This window comes from Eumetopias jubatus, unplaced genomic scaffold (genome assembly GCF_037043125.1).
Source record: "Eumetopias jubatus isolate StellerSeaLion01/CBP00866 unplaced genomic scaffold, mEumJub1_p1.0 scaffold_3, whole genome shotgun sequence".
NCBI classification, from domain to species: domain Eukaryota; kingdom Metazoa; phylum Chordata; class Mammalia; order Carnivora; family Otariidae; genus Eumetopias; species Eumetopias jubatus.
In genome coordinates, this window is record NW_028274809.1 from 44,101,193 (window position 1) to 44,118,788 (window position 17,596).

The 17,596-nt window shown below is 41.1% G+C and overlaps 1 protein-coding gene across 3 annotated transcripts in view; it reads left to right on the forward strand.

The window, feature by feature from the left end:
• STAT1 (signal transducer and activator of transcription 1) overlaps positions 1–14,659 on the forward strand; it is a 293,833-nt gene extending 279,174 nt beyond the window's left edge. For all 3 annotated transcript variants that reach the window (XR_015767855.1, XR_015767856.1, XR_015767857.1), the window contains one exon: positions 13,965–14,659. The gene's annotated coding sequence lies outside the window, so the exon portion shown is untranslated. The remainder of the gene's footprint in view (positions 1–13,964) is intronic.
• The last annotated feature ends 2,937 nt before the right edge of the window (positions 14,660–17,596 follow it).

Sequence of the window (17,596 nt, forward strand, 5' to 3'; positions counted from 1 at the left end):
TCTTTCCTAAAGCATGGAGAGAGAGTGTTGAGGATGGACAGTGAATGAAGAAAGAAGCACAGTAACAACAAATGGCTTACAGTTTTACCGAGTTGACCTTAAAAGCCACTGGCAAATTCTGACTGGCTGGATGAGGACTCCTGCTTCAAAATCTATCTTGGTGTCAGAAAAATATATTCCTGTATTGCTGATCTCTCTTAGTTGCCATCTCACCATTTAGTTACAATCTATACTTCTGTCTGGTGTTTCCTTACTTGGTATTATTAGCAACTTTGCATCCTATTAGAATATTGAATGTTGAACCATTTATCCAGGCAGCCTGAATTACAAATATCAAATATTACTATTGTCCTAGAATTAAGGAAAAACTTATAAATCTTGGCATATCCCTTCTCTTGGTTCCCCAGCTACTGAATAAATGAGGTGCTTTTTTCATTCCTGATTTGATCTAAGATCAACAGAACAGAAGATCTTAAAATACACACTATAACTCCACTCCAGAGAGACATAAAAATCATTTCTTTTTTAGACTTTTTCTATATTAACTGACTAGTTGCATTCCAAGATATCTGTAGCTTTTCCAGAAACATCAACTATTGTATAAACTATTGTATGAGTTATATTTCACTCTTAAACTCCTCAAATACTTGCAGAAAAGGCAGATAGATCTCTATTAATTACCTGTACAACTTGATATACATTTGTTTTTGTGTACCCAAGCTTTACTGTGGAAGAACACGATGACCTAGTAGCCTCTAACTGCACCCTTGTGGTCTGCATCTACTTCATCATGCACTGAAGTGATTGTTAGAGAGTCTGACAGGCTTTTCTCCACTTCCTCTCTGCTTCTGCCTTCCCTGGAGCAATGTGAGAATGGAGTGGTGTACAAGGCACAGTCTAATGCCTGGGGAACCTGGGTAGACGGAGAATATACCAGCACAGCTGAGGAGAAGAAAGCAATTAATTATATTCCCTTTCTGCTTCATTTCTTTTCACTGAAATGAAATTTCCCCAGGGAAAGGTGCATTTGCTATAAACCCCAAACTGTCCATTCCTAGCTGGTGATTGGATCAAACTCAGAGCTAGAATGTGAACTGCAGCCCATCTTTACCTCTGTTGTGTGGGGTGTGTGGGATGTGTGTGAAAGGGCAATTAATGATGCTCAGCTTGCCTTTTGGAGTCATTGTGGTATGTTTTAATGACTTTCAATGTAGCGGTTTCCAGTAAGCCTTGTTTGTAGAAGTAGAGAGTCCATTTGTAACTACAAAAGCCTCAGATGATGTCAATATTAATGCAATCACTTTGGAGTTATGTGGAGAAAGTATTCTAGAATACCACCCCAAAGATTTATCGTACAACAGCAAGTTTCTGTCTTTTTGGGTTCTCTTCCCTTATTAATTCAAGTTCAAAGATATTTAATCCAAAGTTGTGTAAATGTTCTTTTGTAACATACTTGTTTTTTGAACTTCCCTCTGTGTCATATTCTCAAGTTTATGCTTGATGCTAATATGCATTTGACCACATTTTCCAAAAACTTACTATGGTTATTTTTATGCCACACACCCCCTTTACATATTTCTTGCACTTGCATTTTTTTTTCTGCTTGGATTGCTCAAAAGTCTGTTGTGACAGCAAAGTGAGCTGAGAGCTTCACATTTTTAAGGTCACTGCCGCAACTTAAAGTTGTACATTATCAAACTGGATCTGCCATTACTAAGAGAAAAACATTTTGCCTCAACCTGCCTGCAGCCCAACCCAGACTTTAAAAAGTCTTTCTTATCATACAGCATATCAGAGGTGTGGTTTGAACACACAACCACCCAACAACAAGAACAACACCAAAAGTCTTCAGGGACTATCTGAATAGCTGTCTTCCTTAATAAAAATAAGACTAAGATGCCCTTTGGATAATCTCTGGCTACAAAGGGCAGCTAAACCACCAGGACCTTCACTGCTGGTGAAGTTCATCTTTCCCTTGAGAAAAATAAACGTTTTGTACCCGAGCCACAGAGAAATTATATTTCCTAGCTTTGCTTATAACACAACTGGAAAAAAAAAAAGTATTTTGATTCAAGGCAGAGATCACAAAGGGGAAACTAAGCACATAGTCCTGGTAGTGGGAAGCAGCGTTCTCCAAAAAAGAGTGCACACACCTCAATGTACAGGGAGTCACTGGGGCACGGCTTGGAAATATTAGAACTTTCTACACCTACTTTTCATCTCATCTTTTGAACATCACTATTTATGTCTGTTCTATGATGTATGGAAAATGTTGGTACAATATAACATATACACAAGTACATATGAAATTGAAGATATGTGTTCACATTTGTTTGGGGGTACATAAACCAGAACATTTGAAGACCACTGGCCCAGAGCATACAGTTTATAAATTATGAATGATTCTCTGTCTGCCATAAGGATTAGGAACTCTTACACAATAATTTTCTCTTGCTCTTGTTTAGCCAAATCTATTGATTCAGCTCAAAGGAGAAAGGAGAGGAAGCCTTGTTATTATTTTCAGAGACTCGCATCCAAAGGGGTAGAGACACAGTAATCGATTTTTGCTGTCAAAGAGCTGAGGATGAGACTTGAATTTTGCCTTAAGGCAGATTGGCAAGGTTTTACGGAGGAAGCTTCTCAAAAGAAGTTTGGCATTTAAAATCTTGATAAGAGAAGATGGGTAAGGGACCTTTTGAGAGGGAATTAATAGCATAAACAAAGGAAAAAGGAGACAAAAATACAAAGATTGTTTAGTAAACAGTGAGAGGTTTAGCCCAATGACTGGGAAAGGATAAGACTGGCTCAGTGACTGAGGCCAGTTTCTCAAGGGCTTTAATGCCTTGCTAAGAAGTTTAACATTGTTCTGAATCAATGAGAAAAAAACTGAAGTGATTTTGTTTTAGTTTGGCTTCAATGGGGCGCCTGGTGGCTCAGTCAGTTGTGACGGACTCTCGACTCTCGGTTTCAGCTCAGGGTTCTGAGCTCAATTGAGCAGCATCCCACTGTGTTCAGCGGGGAGTCTGCTTGCCCCCCCCCGCCCATCCCCCTGCTCGTGCACATACACACACTCTCTTTCTAAAATAAATAAATAAATAAATAAATCTTTTTAAAAAACAAAAAACAGGGGCTCCTGGATCGCTCAGTCAGTAAAGCATCTGCCTTCGGCTCAGGTCATGATCCTGTGGTCCTGGATCCTCCCTGCTCAGTGGGGAGTCTCCTTCTCCCTCTGCCCTCCCCAGCTCCTGCACTCTCTCTCTCAAATAAATAAATAAAATCTTAAAAGAAAAAAAAGTTAAAAACTCACTTAGTCCAAGATTTACATTAGAAAGATTAACTTCCGTATTAGTGTGATTGGGAAGAGAACAATTAGGGAACTGGTGTGATTATCTAGATGGAAAGTATCATGGCCTAAATTATGGCCGTGATGGCAGTGAAAATGTAGAGGATATATTTAGGAGATGCTGAAGATAGAGATATCTTTGGATAATAGAGATATATTTGGAAGGGCTATCAAGCAGTTGGATGGGAGAGTTTTGATTCTGAGATTATAAGATTAAAAGACTGGAAGAACAGTGGTACAATTAACTGAAATAGAGCTGCAGGGAAAAATAGGTCTTGGGGAGCCATGAAGAAGTGGGTCGCTTAGGCCAAGTTTTCTGAGATAGTGAAGATTTGCATGCAGAAAGTTTTTTGAGGAGTTTGGTGATTCACTAGGAGGACTAACAGGACTTGGCACATAGCTGTACTCGCAGATATAAGTTATTACCGCAAAAGGATATAAAGAAAAGCCAGCAAGGAGGAAAAGGTGCATGGGATGAAGTCCTGAGGAAACCAAGCACAAGCATCGGCCTCTCTCCCCATGGAGTCACACAGAACTTGTGTGGCAGCACATGCGAAATGGTGTCCACTAGGGAAGCTCATTAGAGATTCAGTGCCCAGGTTTTTTACTGGACGCTGGTCACATAGGTGTCTTTGGTCTCACACATACCAAAATCCAGACTCCCAGAAGGAAAGGAGGTATTTAGCATACATCACGTGGTTTCTACAACAATTTAGGCACAGCAAGCTGCTCTTACTGGTTCTGGGAATGGCATAAACCCTACTGAGACCCAAGTTCCCAGGCCAGCCAAGGGCCAAAGTCATAAGCAGGTGTTTCAAGGGATAAGTCCCGGGCGGCTAAGTTAACTCTTCTCTGCATAGGCAGAACATGACCTGTACGGAAGGAGGGGAGCAGGGCTGGGCAGAGGGGAAAGTTGAACCATGAAGCAGTTGTGGTGAAGGCCTCAGTCAGTCCCACAGAGAGCTCTGCAATTGGCTGGTCCTTCAGAGATGTCCGAAATGGAGTCCAGGAGGCCAGACCTCCCTAGTCCCACATTGACTAGGCATTGTGAGCCCCTTTCAGCTGAGAGCATTTCCTAGGCAGGGAAGGAATTGAGCCCTCCGTAGGCAACCCCCAGAAAGAAAGCTGGTTCAAGGAGTGTTTTTCCTGTGGTTGGCACACCCCAGCATCTCAGAAGGCATGATGAATGGAGTTGGTTGCATAAATGACACCATTGCTCCTTTGTTAATTTGATCCAACCACTTTGAAGATGCTGGGAATTCTAATAGCAGAAATTCAAGTTCAGAGTGTCTAAATACAAGCAATAAGGATGTACAGGTATGTGACAAGCTATAAGAGTATATAGGGCACATAGGACAGACTATTCCTAAAGCATCTTGGCACCTAAGGGCCCTCAGTACAGCCCGACTTTTCTCTTTGCACTAACATCTGCCCAAATACAATTACCAACACCACCAACTACTTAGAGGAATTCTTCATCGGAACGCTTTGCCCAGGACCCTGGAATCTGCTCCATGGTCAGACAGAGGGTAGCCTCCTAGCCCTTAATTGAGAAGGTGTCCAGTTTCTAAGTACTCACAATAATATTCAGACATCAGTTTGCCTGATATCTGCGTTTTCACATCTCTTTTACAAACATTAAGTCTTCTGATCTCATGTAAACTTCAGCAGGCAACGTGACAATTCTTATAATTGAGGAAATTGAGGCTTAGGGGTTACAGGATGAACCTAGAGTTCCACTGCCAGTAAGTAACAGATGCAGGCCCGAGATCTGATGAGTCTGATCTCTGGTGTTCTCTCCACTACCCCACACATGTCTCCTCTGCATCATAAAATCCCTTTCCTAGAAAACAGAACCAGAACCTGGATGTGCTGCAGGGAGACTGGAGATTTTTTTTTTTTTAATTAAAAAAATGAACCTTTAAAAGATAGAGTCTTCATTTTATTTGGGGCTGAAGCGCCAGAATCACTAGTGCGTAAGAGACCAACAGGCATGAACGTAATGAATAAGGAGGCTGTGGAGGTCTGCAAAGAGCAATTCCTGCTTTGGGAATTCAAATATTCTGCTGTATGAGAGAGATTCTGTTGGTTTTGGAAATACCGTGAATCATTTCCTGAAAGAGAGAAATAATGGAAGCTTTTCAATCCAAATTTCCAAGAAATGTTCTTTAAAGGAGAAAACACTTGGGAACACCAGGCCATGTGTAGAGGCCTTTGCTGTTTCCTGGACTTGTACACTGGGTACCCACCGAGAAGCTCCTACATATGGACACGTGGTTAAAGAAGATTTGTTTCTCTCTCTTCTCACAAATTACACTGGTCAGGGATGCATTACTTCGATGGTCAGTGAGAGTATCAGAGCCTGGAGACCCACTTCTCAGAATATTAGCAAGGGTCTTTTCACCAGGGAATTTTCAGTGAAGTCAGTACGTGTGCTGTCTGTCTCACCAATAACCCCACAAGAAACTCAAAAGTGCAAGATTCATGTTTGCATCTGTGAGATTTAAGTGGAGTAGAAGCTTGTCAGCATCAGTAAGGTCAGAATGCAGTCAGTATTTCCATTCCAAACCTCCCATGCTCCCTCTCAGTCTTTAGCCCTTTGTAAGTCAACCATAAAAATTCACAAGTTGAAAGTTGAGGCCATTTTTTTTTTTTTAAGGTTGGGAATGGTTTTTCTCAAATGATAGAATTGAGATCAGTGTGATCTTTCACAGTGAGCAGCAGGGAAAGAGTGTGGCAGTGAGACGCACACACAATACACACACAATCCTGGCTCCAAGACGGAGATTGAGTAGGGATTATGTCCCAAAGGGACCATCTTTTTGAGTTGCACCCAGAAGATACAGAAAATTATGAGGATTCTGAGCCCAGAACAATCTTTTCCGCAGAAGCCTTGCAGCTATGAAGAAACAGGTAGCAGTCGACAAAATCAATCTTTAATTTAGTTGTCAAAGACGATCTCCCATTTCTGCCGCATTGCCTCTTCTGATGATCAAAATTAGTCTTCTCAGTTTGACTCAAATGATGTGTTTGTGTTTCTATGCTGTCTTCTTATTGGGGAGAAGTGAAAAGTCAAGCTTTAATAATCATAGTTGGCAGTGAACCCATTTAATCCAGCTTCTTAGACATGGTTGGGATCTGTGTTGCTTTTCTGAACAGAAGAATAGCAGGGTGCGATAGGGGTTCATGTGACAAGAAATCATGAACTCTGCAAGGCCAATTGTTCAGAGGTAAAAACATGCTAAAGTGCTCGGAGGTGCTCTGTTTGTGTAGCCGTGTTCAGATGTGACTTTTTATACTGATAGTTATCACCTATGCCTCACACACCAGGAAGGTGTCTAAGAAGAGGCTGTATGGGACTGGAGGAAGCTCCTCAAGATGTCTACAAACACCAAAGTTGCCTTTAGTGGCTAAGACTTTCGCAGCCCTCTAGCTAAACTGTGTGTTCTATCCTTAAACCTATGTTGACAATTTGATAGTAAGGCATTTTACAAACTCATTCATTTCAAGAAAAGCCAGGTAATTAATAGAATTATTGATTCCTAATGTTATAAGGAATCCCCCTAGCTGCAAAATGTTGGGATATTCTTCAAACTCCAATGGCCTTTACCACCTGTTTATTTCAGACAACTCTGCCATGGTGACCCCATGCATCTTCTCATCATCTAAAAGTGCTCCACCTCAAAAATCTTAGATTCCAAAATCTACTCTTGAAAAGCAACCTCCAAACATATCTGCTGCCCCCATAGCTGCTTTTTTTTACCCCCCATCTGGCTTACGGCCTTCCGGGATATCTTCCGCCTCACTGACGCTACCCACCTTGCTTTGCATTTCTTGCTGACGTGCTTGGAATGCCCCCACCCCTGTCCCCTCAAAGCTATGTTGGATCTTGACTTGTCCATACTGTTATTCAGTTACTCAACCAATATTTATTGAACTAGCCTTGTGTGAGAATCATTTCACTTGGCTCCTCTGTCTGGAATGTCAGCTTCCTCTCACCCACCCACATGGTGCTCCCTCCCTCTTCTAACTCCTACACATCATTTAAGACACAGTCTTGGAGACACATCCTCTAAGAAGCCACTCCTGACCATCCCCTCCATTCCCTCTTCTCCTTGCCCCATAACAATTTGTGCATAACTGCATCAATGAATCAGTCTGTCATTGTTTCCGCCTCCCTCACTAGATGGTGTACTCTAGCATACTAACCTTTGGAGCGAGTGCAAGGTAATGTTGGTTAGAGCTCAACAACCTGTTGTCACACCCTATCTCTACTGCTCATTAGCTGTTACGATCTTAAACAACTTATGTAACCTTTAAGCTTCAGTTTCCTCAGTTTCCACAGTTACTACTAGAGACTGTGGGTAAGCTTAGCACATTGCTTAATATACAGTAAATGCAAAATAAATACATGTTGAATAAATAAATGTCACAGGAACACCCTCAGAGGATTCTCTAAAAGGAAGATATTTATCTTTCAAACATTTGTAGTAGCAAGGAGCTCATTCCATTGTTGGATAACTCCAATTATAGTGTAACTCAAATGATATGGTTTAACTCACACTAGTTTCGTTGGCATAAATTAGTCCCCCACCCTCAGTGTCTCCTGCTGTGCTTAAGAATCTTGAGAATCTCTCCCGGTCCCCTGTCATGTGTATCAGCAACCCATCTTCCTCAAGTACCCCTATTTTGGCCACTACCTCCGACGTAATTGGCTGCTGTGTGATGGTTACTTTTGGGGCAAAGCTCTTGGCAGCTAGTGCCCAAGGCTCCCACCACCACTGTGGCCTCAGGGCAGGAGTCACAATCCTTGTCTGTGCTGCTTTGCCCCAAATGTGTTTGAGGACCTTTTCCCTTCATTCTCCTCAGGACATCAAAAGCCAAAACATGCAAAAAGTTGATCAAATCTTAATGAAAGTCAGGGACAATGAATGGGAAAGGGAAAACAGAGAATGAGTCAATGCTCCATCCCCTCCAAGAGGAAGCGTGTCATTCCTAGCAGCCCACGTGCCCGGGGAGCTCCCCAGGGCCTCAGAAGGTGCCCTTCCTGGGAGATCCAGGCAGTCGGGCTCCAGGTCCCAAAGTTCTGATTTCCTGCCCCACCACTGACCTCTGCTGAGGACCACTGGCCGGCGAGCAGTTCCAGTCCCTTCAGGGGAAACCCACCCGCATCATCACACAGTGACTCATCATCAGGGCATTTCCCCAAAGCTCTATCATTTAGTCTTGCCTCTTGCCACTTTGTTGTTAATGAAAATATTAGCTACTGCATCTGGTTTATCAAACAATCCTAGTTCATAGGAAGGTGAAATATGAAATGATTTTGTTTTTCTACAATCACTGCCTTCAACTCTGTACTGTTCACAATCTCCCTGTTGTGTCCCCTGACAATATTTCTGGCAGACCTCTAGAGTTCTCCTCACTTTCAGGGATAAAAAGCCCAATCCAGTTTAGTCCAATTTAAAGCTTCAATCTTGCTTTGATACAATGACCACATTCCCTCTCCCAGTTCTGGCCAGCTCCCCTACCATGGAGGGGCTTACCTGCCCCTGGGCCACCCCCCTCTGCGGCCCACACTCCTCCTCTCTGTGTGGAGACAGGAAAGAGGGACAGGAGGGACAGACAAGTGTTTCTCACCTGCCTGGGGTGTTGAAGGCCTCCCTGGAAGTGCCGGCTATTGGCTCCCTCTCTGTGGCAGACGTCCAAATCTGGTTCCCTCATTGGTGCTTATGTGAATTTTCCAAAGGCCTAATAGGAGGGCTCCCGCTTCACCCATTTCTACCATCTACTCCTATTCTTGGTGATTCACCCCACTGTTTCTTGTGGCCAGGGTTGACTTTCCTGGCAGCCACCTCTCTTGGTTGGGATGTTATTGAGACAACCTCCACCTGGCTGCCTTCCACGGCATCCCTTTGATCCAGGGTAAAACCACATATCCATTACCAAATGCTAAATGTTGGTCATGGAAGACTCTGCACTCTACCCCTTCTCTCTGCGCTGCCTCTCCTTCCAATTCTCTTTTCCATTTACCAAATTGCACAGAGCTGGACAAGCCCATCTATGGTACGAGTAGACCCTCAATTGGTAAGTGAGGAGAGAGCAGGAAAAACATCTGAAACATGTTACCTGCTCAAAGCTAGATATTATATTTGGGTCTTTATATATATATGATCACATGTGAGCCAATTATTATTGCCTGTATTTCATTGGTGAGGAAATAGTAACTCAAGAGAGCTTAAGTACATTTCTCAGGATTACACAGCTAATATTGGTAGGTCCAGGACTTAGACTCAGTGCATCAGATTAAAGCCCTTTTACCTTTATACAATGTCCCTCATATAGAAAGTTCTTGTGGTTGAACTGAATTCTGCATCCTTGGAACTTTAAACCCCTCAATCCTAATTCTGCTTTTAGAGCCACACTAAGGAAGTCTAACCCTCTCTTTATGCCAAGAGTTTCAGATTTTGCTTACTCTAGAATTTGGCACATGGCTGGCTTTATCAGAAGATCAGGCAGTTACGACTTTTCATTTAAACATTTAAAGACAGTTATGGTCCCTGTTGCTTCTTTCCTCCAAGCTAAGTGTCTCCATCTCCTTCACCTGATTTTCTCATCAGATCTCATCCAGACCCTGAGTAGTATTTTACAAACATTTTTAAAGACTCGGAGAACTTTTGGCTTCCTTGTTGTTTCTCCATGTTTCTCTTTGGCTTTTTCCTATCCTACTTCCAGATCCTACTTTCTGCTCACCCTCCCCTTTCAGTTCCAGACTTGGTAGAGAAGGTACTGAATGAAGTCCTCCCTTTAGGCCTCAAAACTTCCAGATATAGCTCAAGATGGAGTTCAGTGAGCTACTAGTTGGTAGTAAGGATGGAGGCCTTCTCAAATTCTTTCACCATGATCCATTCTTGATCCTTCTCTTCCACAATGGGCTTTCAGATCCTTCTCATTAATTGGGAATACCAGTATACTCCTTCTTCCTTTAAGCCAGTGGCCCACAATATTCTAGGAAGCTTTTAAGCTAAAATACCTGGGCTCACCCCCTTTACTTATCTTCTCTAAGGCAGATCACAGGCAGAGGTATAATTGTAAAACTCCCTAGGTAAATCTGAGATGCAGTCAGCATTGAGAACTACTGCTTTAGGTGAAGTTCAACTTCTCAGCCTCATCCCACCCCCAGCTGTGTGGCACTAATGGTGGATATCTAGTCTGCAAATTTGTTTGCTCTTACAAATCACCAGAGTGGGCCTCAGGCATTTCCTGTTTCAGCCCCCTCTTGAACTGCCCCCTAATTTCCAACTGGACAGAGAGCCTAGTTCTTTATATTTATAGGGCATCAGTGGTTGGCTTACTCTGAATCCATGGAATAATCAAGTATTTCCTGACTCAGGTCACCAGCTTTGGTTCCTCTCTCAGATTCTCTTTGGCAATCCTTTCGGGCAACTTTCCCTCTCTGCCTCAGCCTCTCTGGAAGGATCTCCCTGAATGTCCTCATTAGTAGTAAAACTAACATGCCTAAAATCCCAGAAGGCCAAATTACATTATGCACACCTACATCCTTCCTTCCCACAGTCCTTCTGGACAGTACTAATCAATCAGGCTGTAGATTCCTCTCAGCCAAGGCATGGCCTCTGCATTCTCTTCAATGCAGTGCTCAGGTGGCCATCACTAACTAATTAGAACTGGCGTTGAAAATGGAACCTTTCAGCCTTAAACACACAGTTTAAAATGGCTGAAATAATATCCAGCAAGGGAAGATGAGGGGCATCATCTTTATTAGCTCAGATCCTATTGTTATACAATAGGATTGTATAAGAGGTCCTTCAAAACAGAGAGATAACATGCCCCGTGATAGCTCAAGTTCAGATGTGATGTAACTAGTGACAGTTTCCCATCACCCAGGTCGTTCACTCCCCTCACAATAACACTGGCCCCATTTTCCTTGGTTGAACCTTTTGGACTCTGCTTACAGCACAATCATGGGCCTTTACTCTATGTTAAACTATAATTTTGTTGTTATTTTGGGCTGAATATCCGTGTCCTCCCACAATTCATATGTCGAAGCCCTACCTCCCAAGTGACAATATTTGGAGATGAGGCCTTTAAAAGGTAATTAGGTTTAGATGAGGTCATGAAGGTAGGGCCACATGATGAGATTAGTGCCCTTTATAGGAAGAGGAAGACCGAGAACTCTCTCCTTGTGCATGCATCAAGGAAAAGCCATACAAGCACACAGTGAGAGGTCATAGTCTGCAACCCGGAAAGCAGGTCCTCACTGGACACAGAATTATCTGCCAACACCTTGATCTTAGACTTCCCATCTCCAGAACTCTGAGAAATAAATGTCTACTGTTTAAGCCATTCGGTCTACGGTATTATGTAGCTGCCTGAGCTTATAACTAAGATATTTATACCCACTTACATATTGGGGGTGGGATGAGGCCTTCAGAAAAAATTAGAATTTAACATATTAAGGGCTGAAGGAAGCTTTTATCCATTCTTTTTGTTCTTTTTCTTTCTACCCATTCTTTCTAGTCTTATTTGCGTTAACCAAAGAGTCAAGATTAAATTACCAGTTCTTACATATTAAGGTTAACAGGTGAAAAGGGGACAGTCTGAATTCATAATATATTAAAAATATGCATAAGAAAAAAACTATGAAATGTACAAATCACAACAGCATGCAAGCATTTGCCTTTTTAGTCTAACAGAGTTAGAATTGATTTCTTTCATCTCTAACTTCTATATTTTTAAAATGTAATGTGAGTATATTATTTTATAATAAAAATGATTCGTGTTTTGAAATGTCAGAAGATTAAATTAATAAAATTAGTGTTATCTTTCAAAAGAAGACAGATTAAATTTCTTTTTTTGTAGATGTTCTATTTTTGTAGGGTTTTATAAAAGATACTCCCCAGGTGATATTGAGACAACAGGAATATTGAGTTTCAATTTCTAAGAAATGATTAGGTTAGTTTACCAGGGTTTCATTACGAGGATCCCGAAGACTGCTGAAGAGCTTAAAAAATAAGTAAATAAAAAGATTTTCTCTTAAAATGAGTATAAAAGTTGAAGAAACAACTATTTCTCCCATAATTTTTTTCCTGACTTTGCAGTAGATCAGACCCTGTTTAAATCCTTACTTGGTTGATACCTGCTGTGTTTTAGCAGGTTACACCCACTGTGGACTTCCCTGTCTTCATCTCTACAGTAAACTCATCTTGCAAGCCTGTTGCACTCATTGAAAAGAAATATATAAAAAGCACAAACTGCTTCACAGAAAAAAATGCCTGAATATAGTTCATTACAGTTGAAATTCTGGGATCAAAATCTATTGTTCCTTTAATTTTCTAGCACAGTTTACTGATCTAAATCCCTTTTAGTATGTACCATGCAGAGTTGTACACTGTGCTGCCTCATCAAATATTTAAGCCATCAGAATTTTAGTGACATATTTCTCAAAGGAACATACAATAATTTGCATTGCAAAAACACATCATTAAAAGAAATGGCATTTAAAAAAATGAAAAGAAAAGAAAGAAATGGCATTTACTCATGAAGTTGGCTAATGTATTTTTTCTGAGAATTCTAACTTCAGTATGATTAAATCTTCAGTGTAGTAAAGATTGGCTTCTCCATAGCACCAGATAAAGCAAGCAAGGAGTCTCTTCCCCCATCCTGACTCCGCCTCTGAAATGCTATGCGGGATCTTCCTGGCCCAAATCTTGCCCAGTATTGGCAGTACTTGCCCACCTTCTCTGTGGCCTCAGCACTTCCTTTACTCATGATTTCTCATATTTCACACCTGAGAGGATAGTTGGAACGAGATGATAGATTCTGACTTTGTTTTCATCTCTAAGACTTGATAGATCTAAAAACATAATTTAAAAGAATTAACCTTTTTTTTTTTTTGAGGAAAGCGTGGCTGATTGAATAGCTGGAGAAATGAGCAGGTCTTATCTACACTGGATTGTAAAGTCCTTGAGGATGTGTCTTTCCAGATATACTTCTTGCCATTTTCTATATTTTCGAAATGAATAATATTAAATTTAAAGCAAAGAAATGTAAATGAAATATCTATTCTGCCATACATAGTGCTTAAATTGTACTCCTATGGAAAGCTCACATTATCAAAAAAATTTGTTATAAACATAACTATTTGCATGGAAGAAGGGTTAAGATCTAGAGTTTCTTATACACAATTATTATCACTTTCATTGTTATTACAAACAAAACATAGAATTAGTATGAGATAACAAAAGAAAGCAGAGTTAAATGAGCAGCCAGCCACACAAAGCAGCAATGTATTCCTAGCCTGTGTGAGCCATAGCATTTTCATTTTTCTTATTTTGGTGCTAGTTCTTGATTATAATTGTAGGAAATTTGTGTTATGCAAAACATGTTCTTTAATTAGTCAATTGTCTTACAAGCAGTTCATGTTAAGAAAACTTGCTCTGAGGAAATAGTATCTCTACTTAATACCCAGGAATGGAAGTGTGGTCTACCTCATTCCAGATCTTTTAAAGGGACCCAGCCCATCTACCCCAACCCCTTTAGAATTCCTGATTTTGAATCTTTGTCCTATTTTGGTTCCATATCTTGGTTCTTGGTCTCCCCACAGACCTCCAGACTAGTATCCTGATTTCAGATTTAGTATCTCAGAAGCCTCTTCAGGACAGAGTTCTCAACCAAGCCAATCAGGGGTAAGAAGAGATCCTCGGTCCCTGAGCATTGGCACAGCATGTGACATCTGCTGACCTCTGCCCAGTTCTCACCTCTTCAGAGAGGAATACTGTATAGGTGTGACCAGTAAGTAAGAAACACCCGTTAGCACTCTCAATTCTTTTTCAGCCTCATCTGTGGATGCTCACTGATATGGCTGATCAGAGCAAGACAGATTCTTATGCCTTTGGGAGGTTTGATCCAATCTAGTTTGGAAGAAAAGACTAGGATTTCTTCCCATCTGGAGATTCCATAGCCTATTCTTATCAGTGCTTGCAACTATAGAACAAAGTTATTTTGAGCAAGGATTTGTAGTTTACAGCCCGATTCTTTCAGTGTGAATAAGCAGTGCTATTTATAGTTATCTCATTTTATTGCTTTAATTTATGTATCTGCAAGACTCTGTTCTAATTGTGGGTGATTATCAGGAGGGAAAATGTGCTCTCATGCACTTCAGGGGATTTGTTTGTGAGCCTCTGGTTTTAAATAGCCCATTTATTCCCCAGTGTGTAGAAAATCAATTTTATGGATCTTCAAACATACATAATAACCATCGTGAATAATAGTAAATATTAAAGTGATATTAGCACATTACTTGCTTTAATGGTTTTTCTTTTCTAACTATAAAGTTACCTATGTTTCTGCTATGTACTTTCAAGGGTATTTCTAGTGTAATACAATACAAAGAGAGACTTTGACCCTCTCTGTGTAATACTAGGAGAATTCAAAATTAGTTAATAGCACCGATGGGGAGATACAAGGCCTCAAGCAACAGAGAAGATCCTCTAAGGCATAGAAATGACAGGACTGGATTTCTGCTAGCTATAGATGACCTTAAGGAAGCATGATATATCCAAGCAGAGCTCACCAGCCTAACAAGTATTTGATATGTGTCTTTCCAGTCCAGCCTTCTCAATAACATAGAGTTACATTTCTCAACCAAAAATTAGATGAGATTTTTTTTTAAGATTTTATTTATTTATTTGACAGAGAGACACAGCGAGAGAGGGAACACAAGCAGGGGGAGTGGGAGAGGGAGAAGCAGGCTTCCCGCGGAGCAGGGAGCCTGATGCGGGGCTCGATACCAGGACCCTGGGACCATGACCTGAGCCGAAGGCAGACGCTTAACGACTGAGCCACCCAGGCGCCCCAGATGAGAAGATTCTTTTTCTCAAAACTGGAAATGCATTTTTGTTGCTTTACCTATACTGTTCCCCCCAACAGTATTATCATATTCTCTAATACTCTAGGCCTTTGTATGTTATTTCATCTGACCTTAATGCCATTGTTCACCTATCAAAACCCTACTCATATTGAAGGATATTAAATGGTACCACTTCCAAAAGATCTTTTCTGATCAAAATCAACCCTCCCCAGTTAAAATCAACTCCCCTCCATCCTCATTAGCAACTTATTAGTTATTTCATTTTTTTATATCATGACTAGTTGCTATATCAACTTGTTCATTTCTACACTCCTAGAATTCAGATTGTCTCATTTATCTATGCATATCCCACAAAATCCCTATGTATCTCCTCACATAAGTTATAAAGGAGAAGTTATATAATTGCTATATGAGCACAATAGAGATGGGATGAACTAGAATATCCCCCTCATTGTCACAGTCCTATCAATGGGAAACTTGGAATCCAAAGAATCTGAGCGAAGCCTGAGCCATCTTCTTGGACAGCTGGTGTGGTGACTCAAATCTTCAAGTTGCGCCCAGTAAAGAAACAAGTGTTTCTTGTCCTCAAAAACAGTGGGTTCCATTTTTCTGAAAAGAGTAAGAAAAAAGACATGCTAATAGGAGAAATAGCCTTTCTTCGATGTGAGTTTAGATTGCGTTGTCTTGCACAAAAAGTAATGCTTACATTGGTGAGGTGTGATTACTTCTAGGTTACCAGCAAGGGAAACCGATTGCAGTTCTCATGGTGGGGAGATGAAACTGGGATTAGAACATCCAATTTCACCCTCATTCAGGGGCCTAGAGTCTGTCCCTCCCCTCCAGAGCTGACTGAACCAGCATCAGTGCCCCGAAGAGCACCTTGTCAAAGCCTCTTCCTCCTATGGAAGAGATTTCCCCAGAGAGAGGATGAGCCCCTTAATGAGGAGTAGGGGAAGATGGAGGTGGGGAAAGGACAGGAGGATGTATCTACAGAAGACATCTTTCCTTTAAAGCCCAAGTTGGGAAGGGAATACCTTCAATAGAAACACAACCAGGGTCTCTTTCACACTGCCCTGCTATCCTGGGATTTGACACTTCCATGGAGAAAAACAATAACAACAAACCATTTCATGGAGGCTCTATTTATTTCATCAAATAGGGAATGGCAAGCCAAGGGATCAGACAGAGGCAGAGCTGGAGTGTACTCTGCCCTCAAGGGGATTACTAGAACTGGTCATACCTGGTTAACGGCAATAATGAGGAGACCTACTGTCTACAGAAACAAAGAACCTGATGAGGCGTAGAGATGGTCACACTGGATTCCCAGACTGTATCCATATGTTAGTAGAAAACATCCTAAAAATCAGATAGGAGGGGACAGCAACTCTTTCTGCCCACGGGTCCTGTCCCCGTGCTTAATAAAATCACCTTTTTGCACCAAAGATGTCTCAAGAATTCTTTCTTGGCCGTCGGCTTCCAACCCTAGCGTCTTTCCTACATCATTAAAGGGCTGTTAATAATCCTACATATTTGTCTGACCTTTCTTCAAGAGAGCTTTAAACTTTTCTGCACTTGTCAGTTCCTTGTCCTTACAGCCCTCACCTGAGAGGTATATAGAGCTAAATCCACCAGTCAAAATCTCTTTCTTTTCCTTTGAGGAACAAAAAAAGGAATTTCTTTTTTTTTAATTAAAATTTTTGAAATTTAAATGCAATTAATTAGCATATAATGTATTATCAGGTTCAGAGGTAGAGGTCAGTGATTAATCAGTTGCATGTAATACCCCGTGCTCCTTACATCACGTGCCCTCCTTAATGTCCTTCATTCAGTTACCCCATCCCCCCACCCTTCTCCCCTCCAGCAGCCTTCAGTTTGTTTCCTGTGCTTAAGAGTCTCTGGTTTGTCTCCCTCTCTGATTTTGTCTTGTTTTATTTTTTTCTCTCTTCTCCGATGATCCTCCGTTTTGTTTCTTAAATTCCACATATCAGCGAGATCATATGATAATTATCTTCTCTGATTGGCTTATTTTGCTTAGTATAACACCCTCTATTTCCATCCTCGTCGTTGCAAATGGCAAGATTTCATTTTTTGATGGCTGAGTAGTATTCCTCTATGTATATATACCAAATCCTCTTTATCCATTCATGTTGATGGACATCTGGGCTTTTTCCATAGTTTGGCTATTGTGGACATTACTGCTATAAACATTGGGGTGCAGGTGCCCCTTCAGATCACTACATTTGTATCTTTGGGGTAAATACCCAGTAGTGCAATTACTGGGTCGTAGAATAGCTCTATTTTCAACTTTTTGAGGAAGCTCCATGATGTTTTCCAGAGTGACTGCACCAGCTTGCATTCCCACCAAC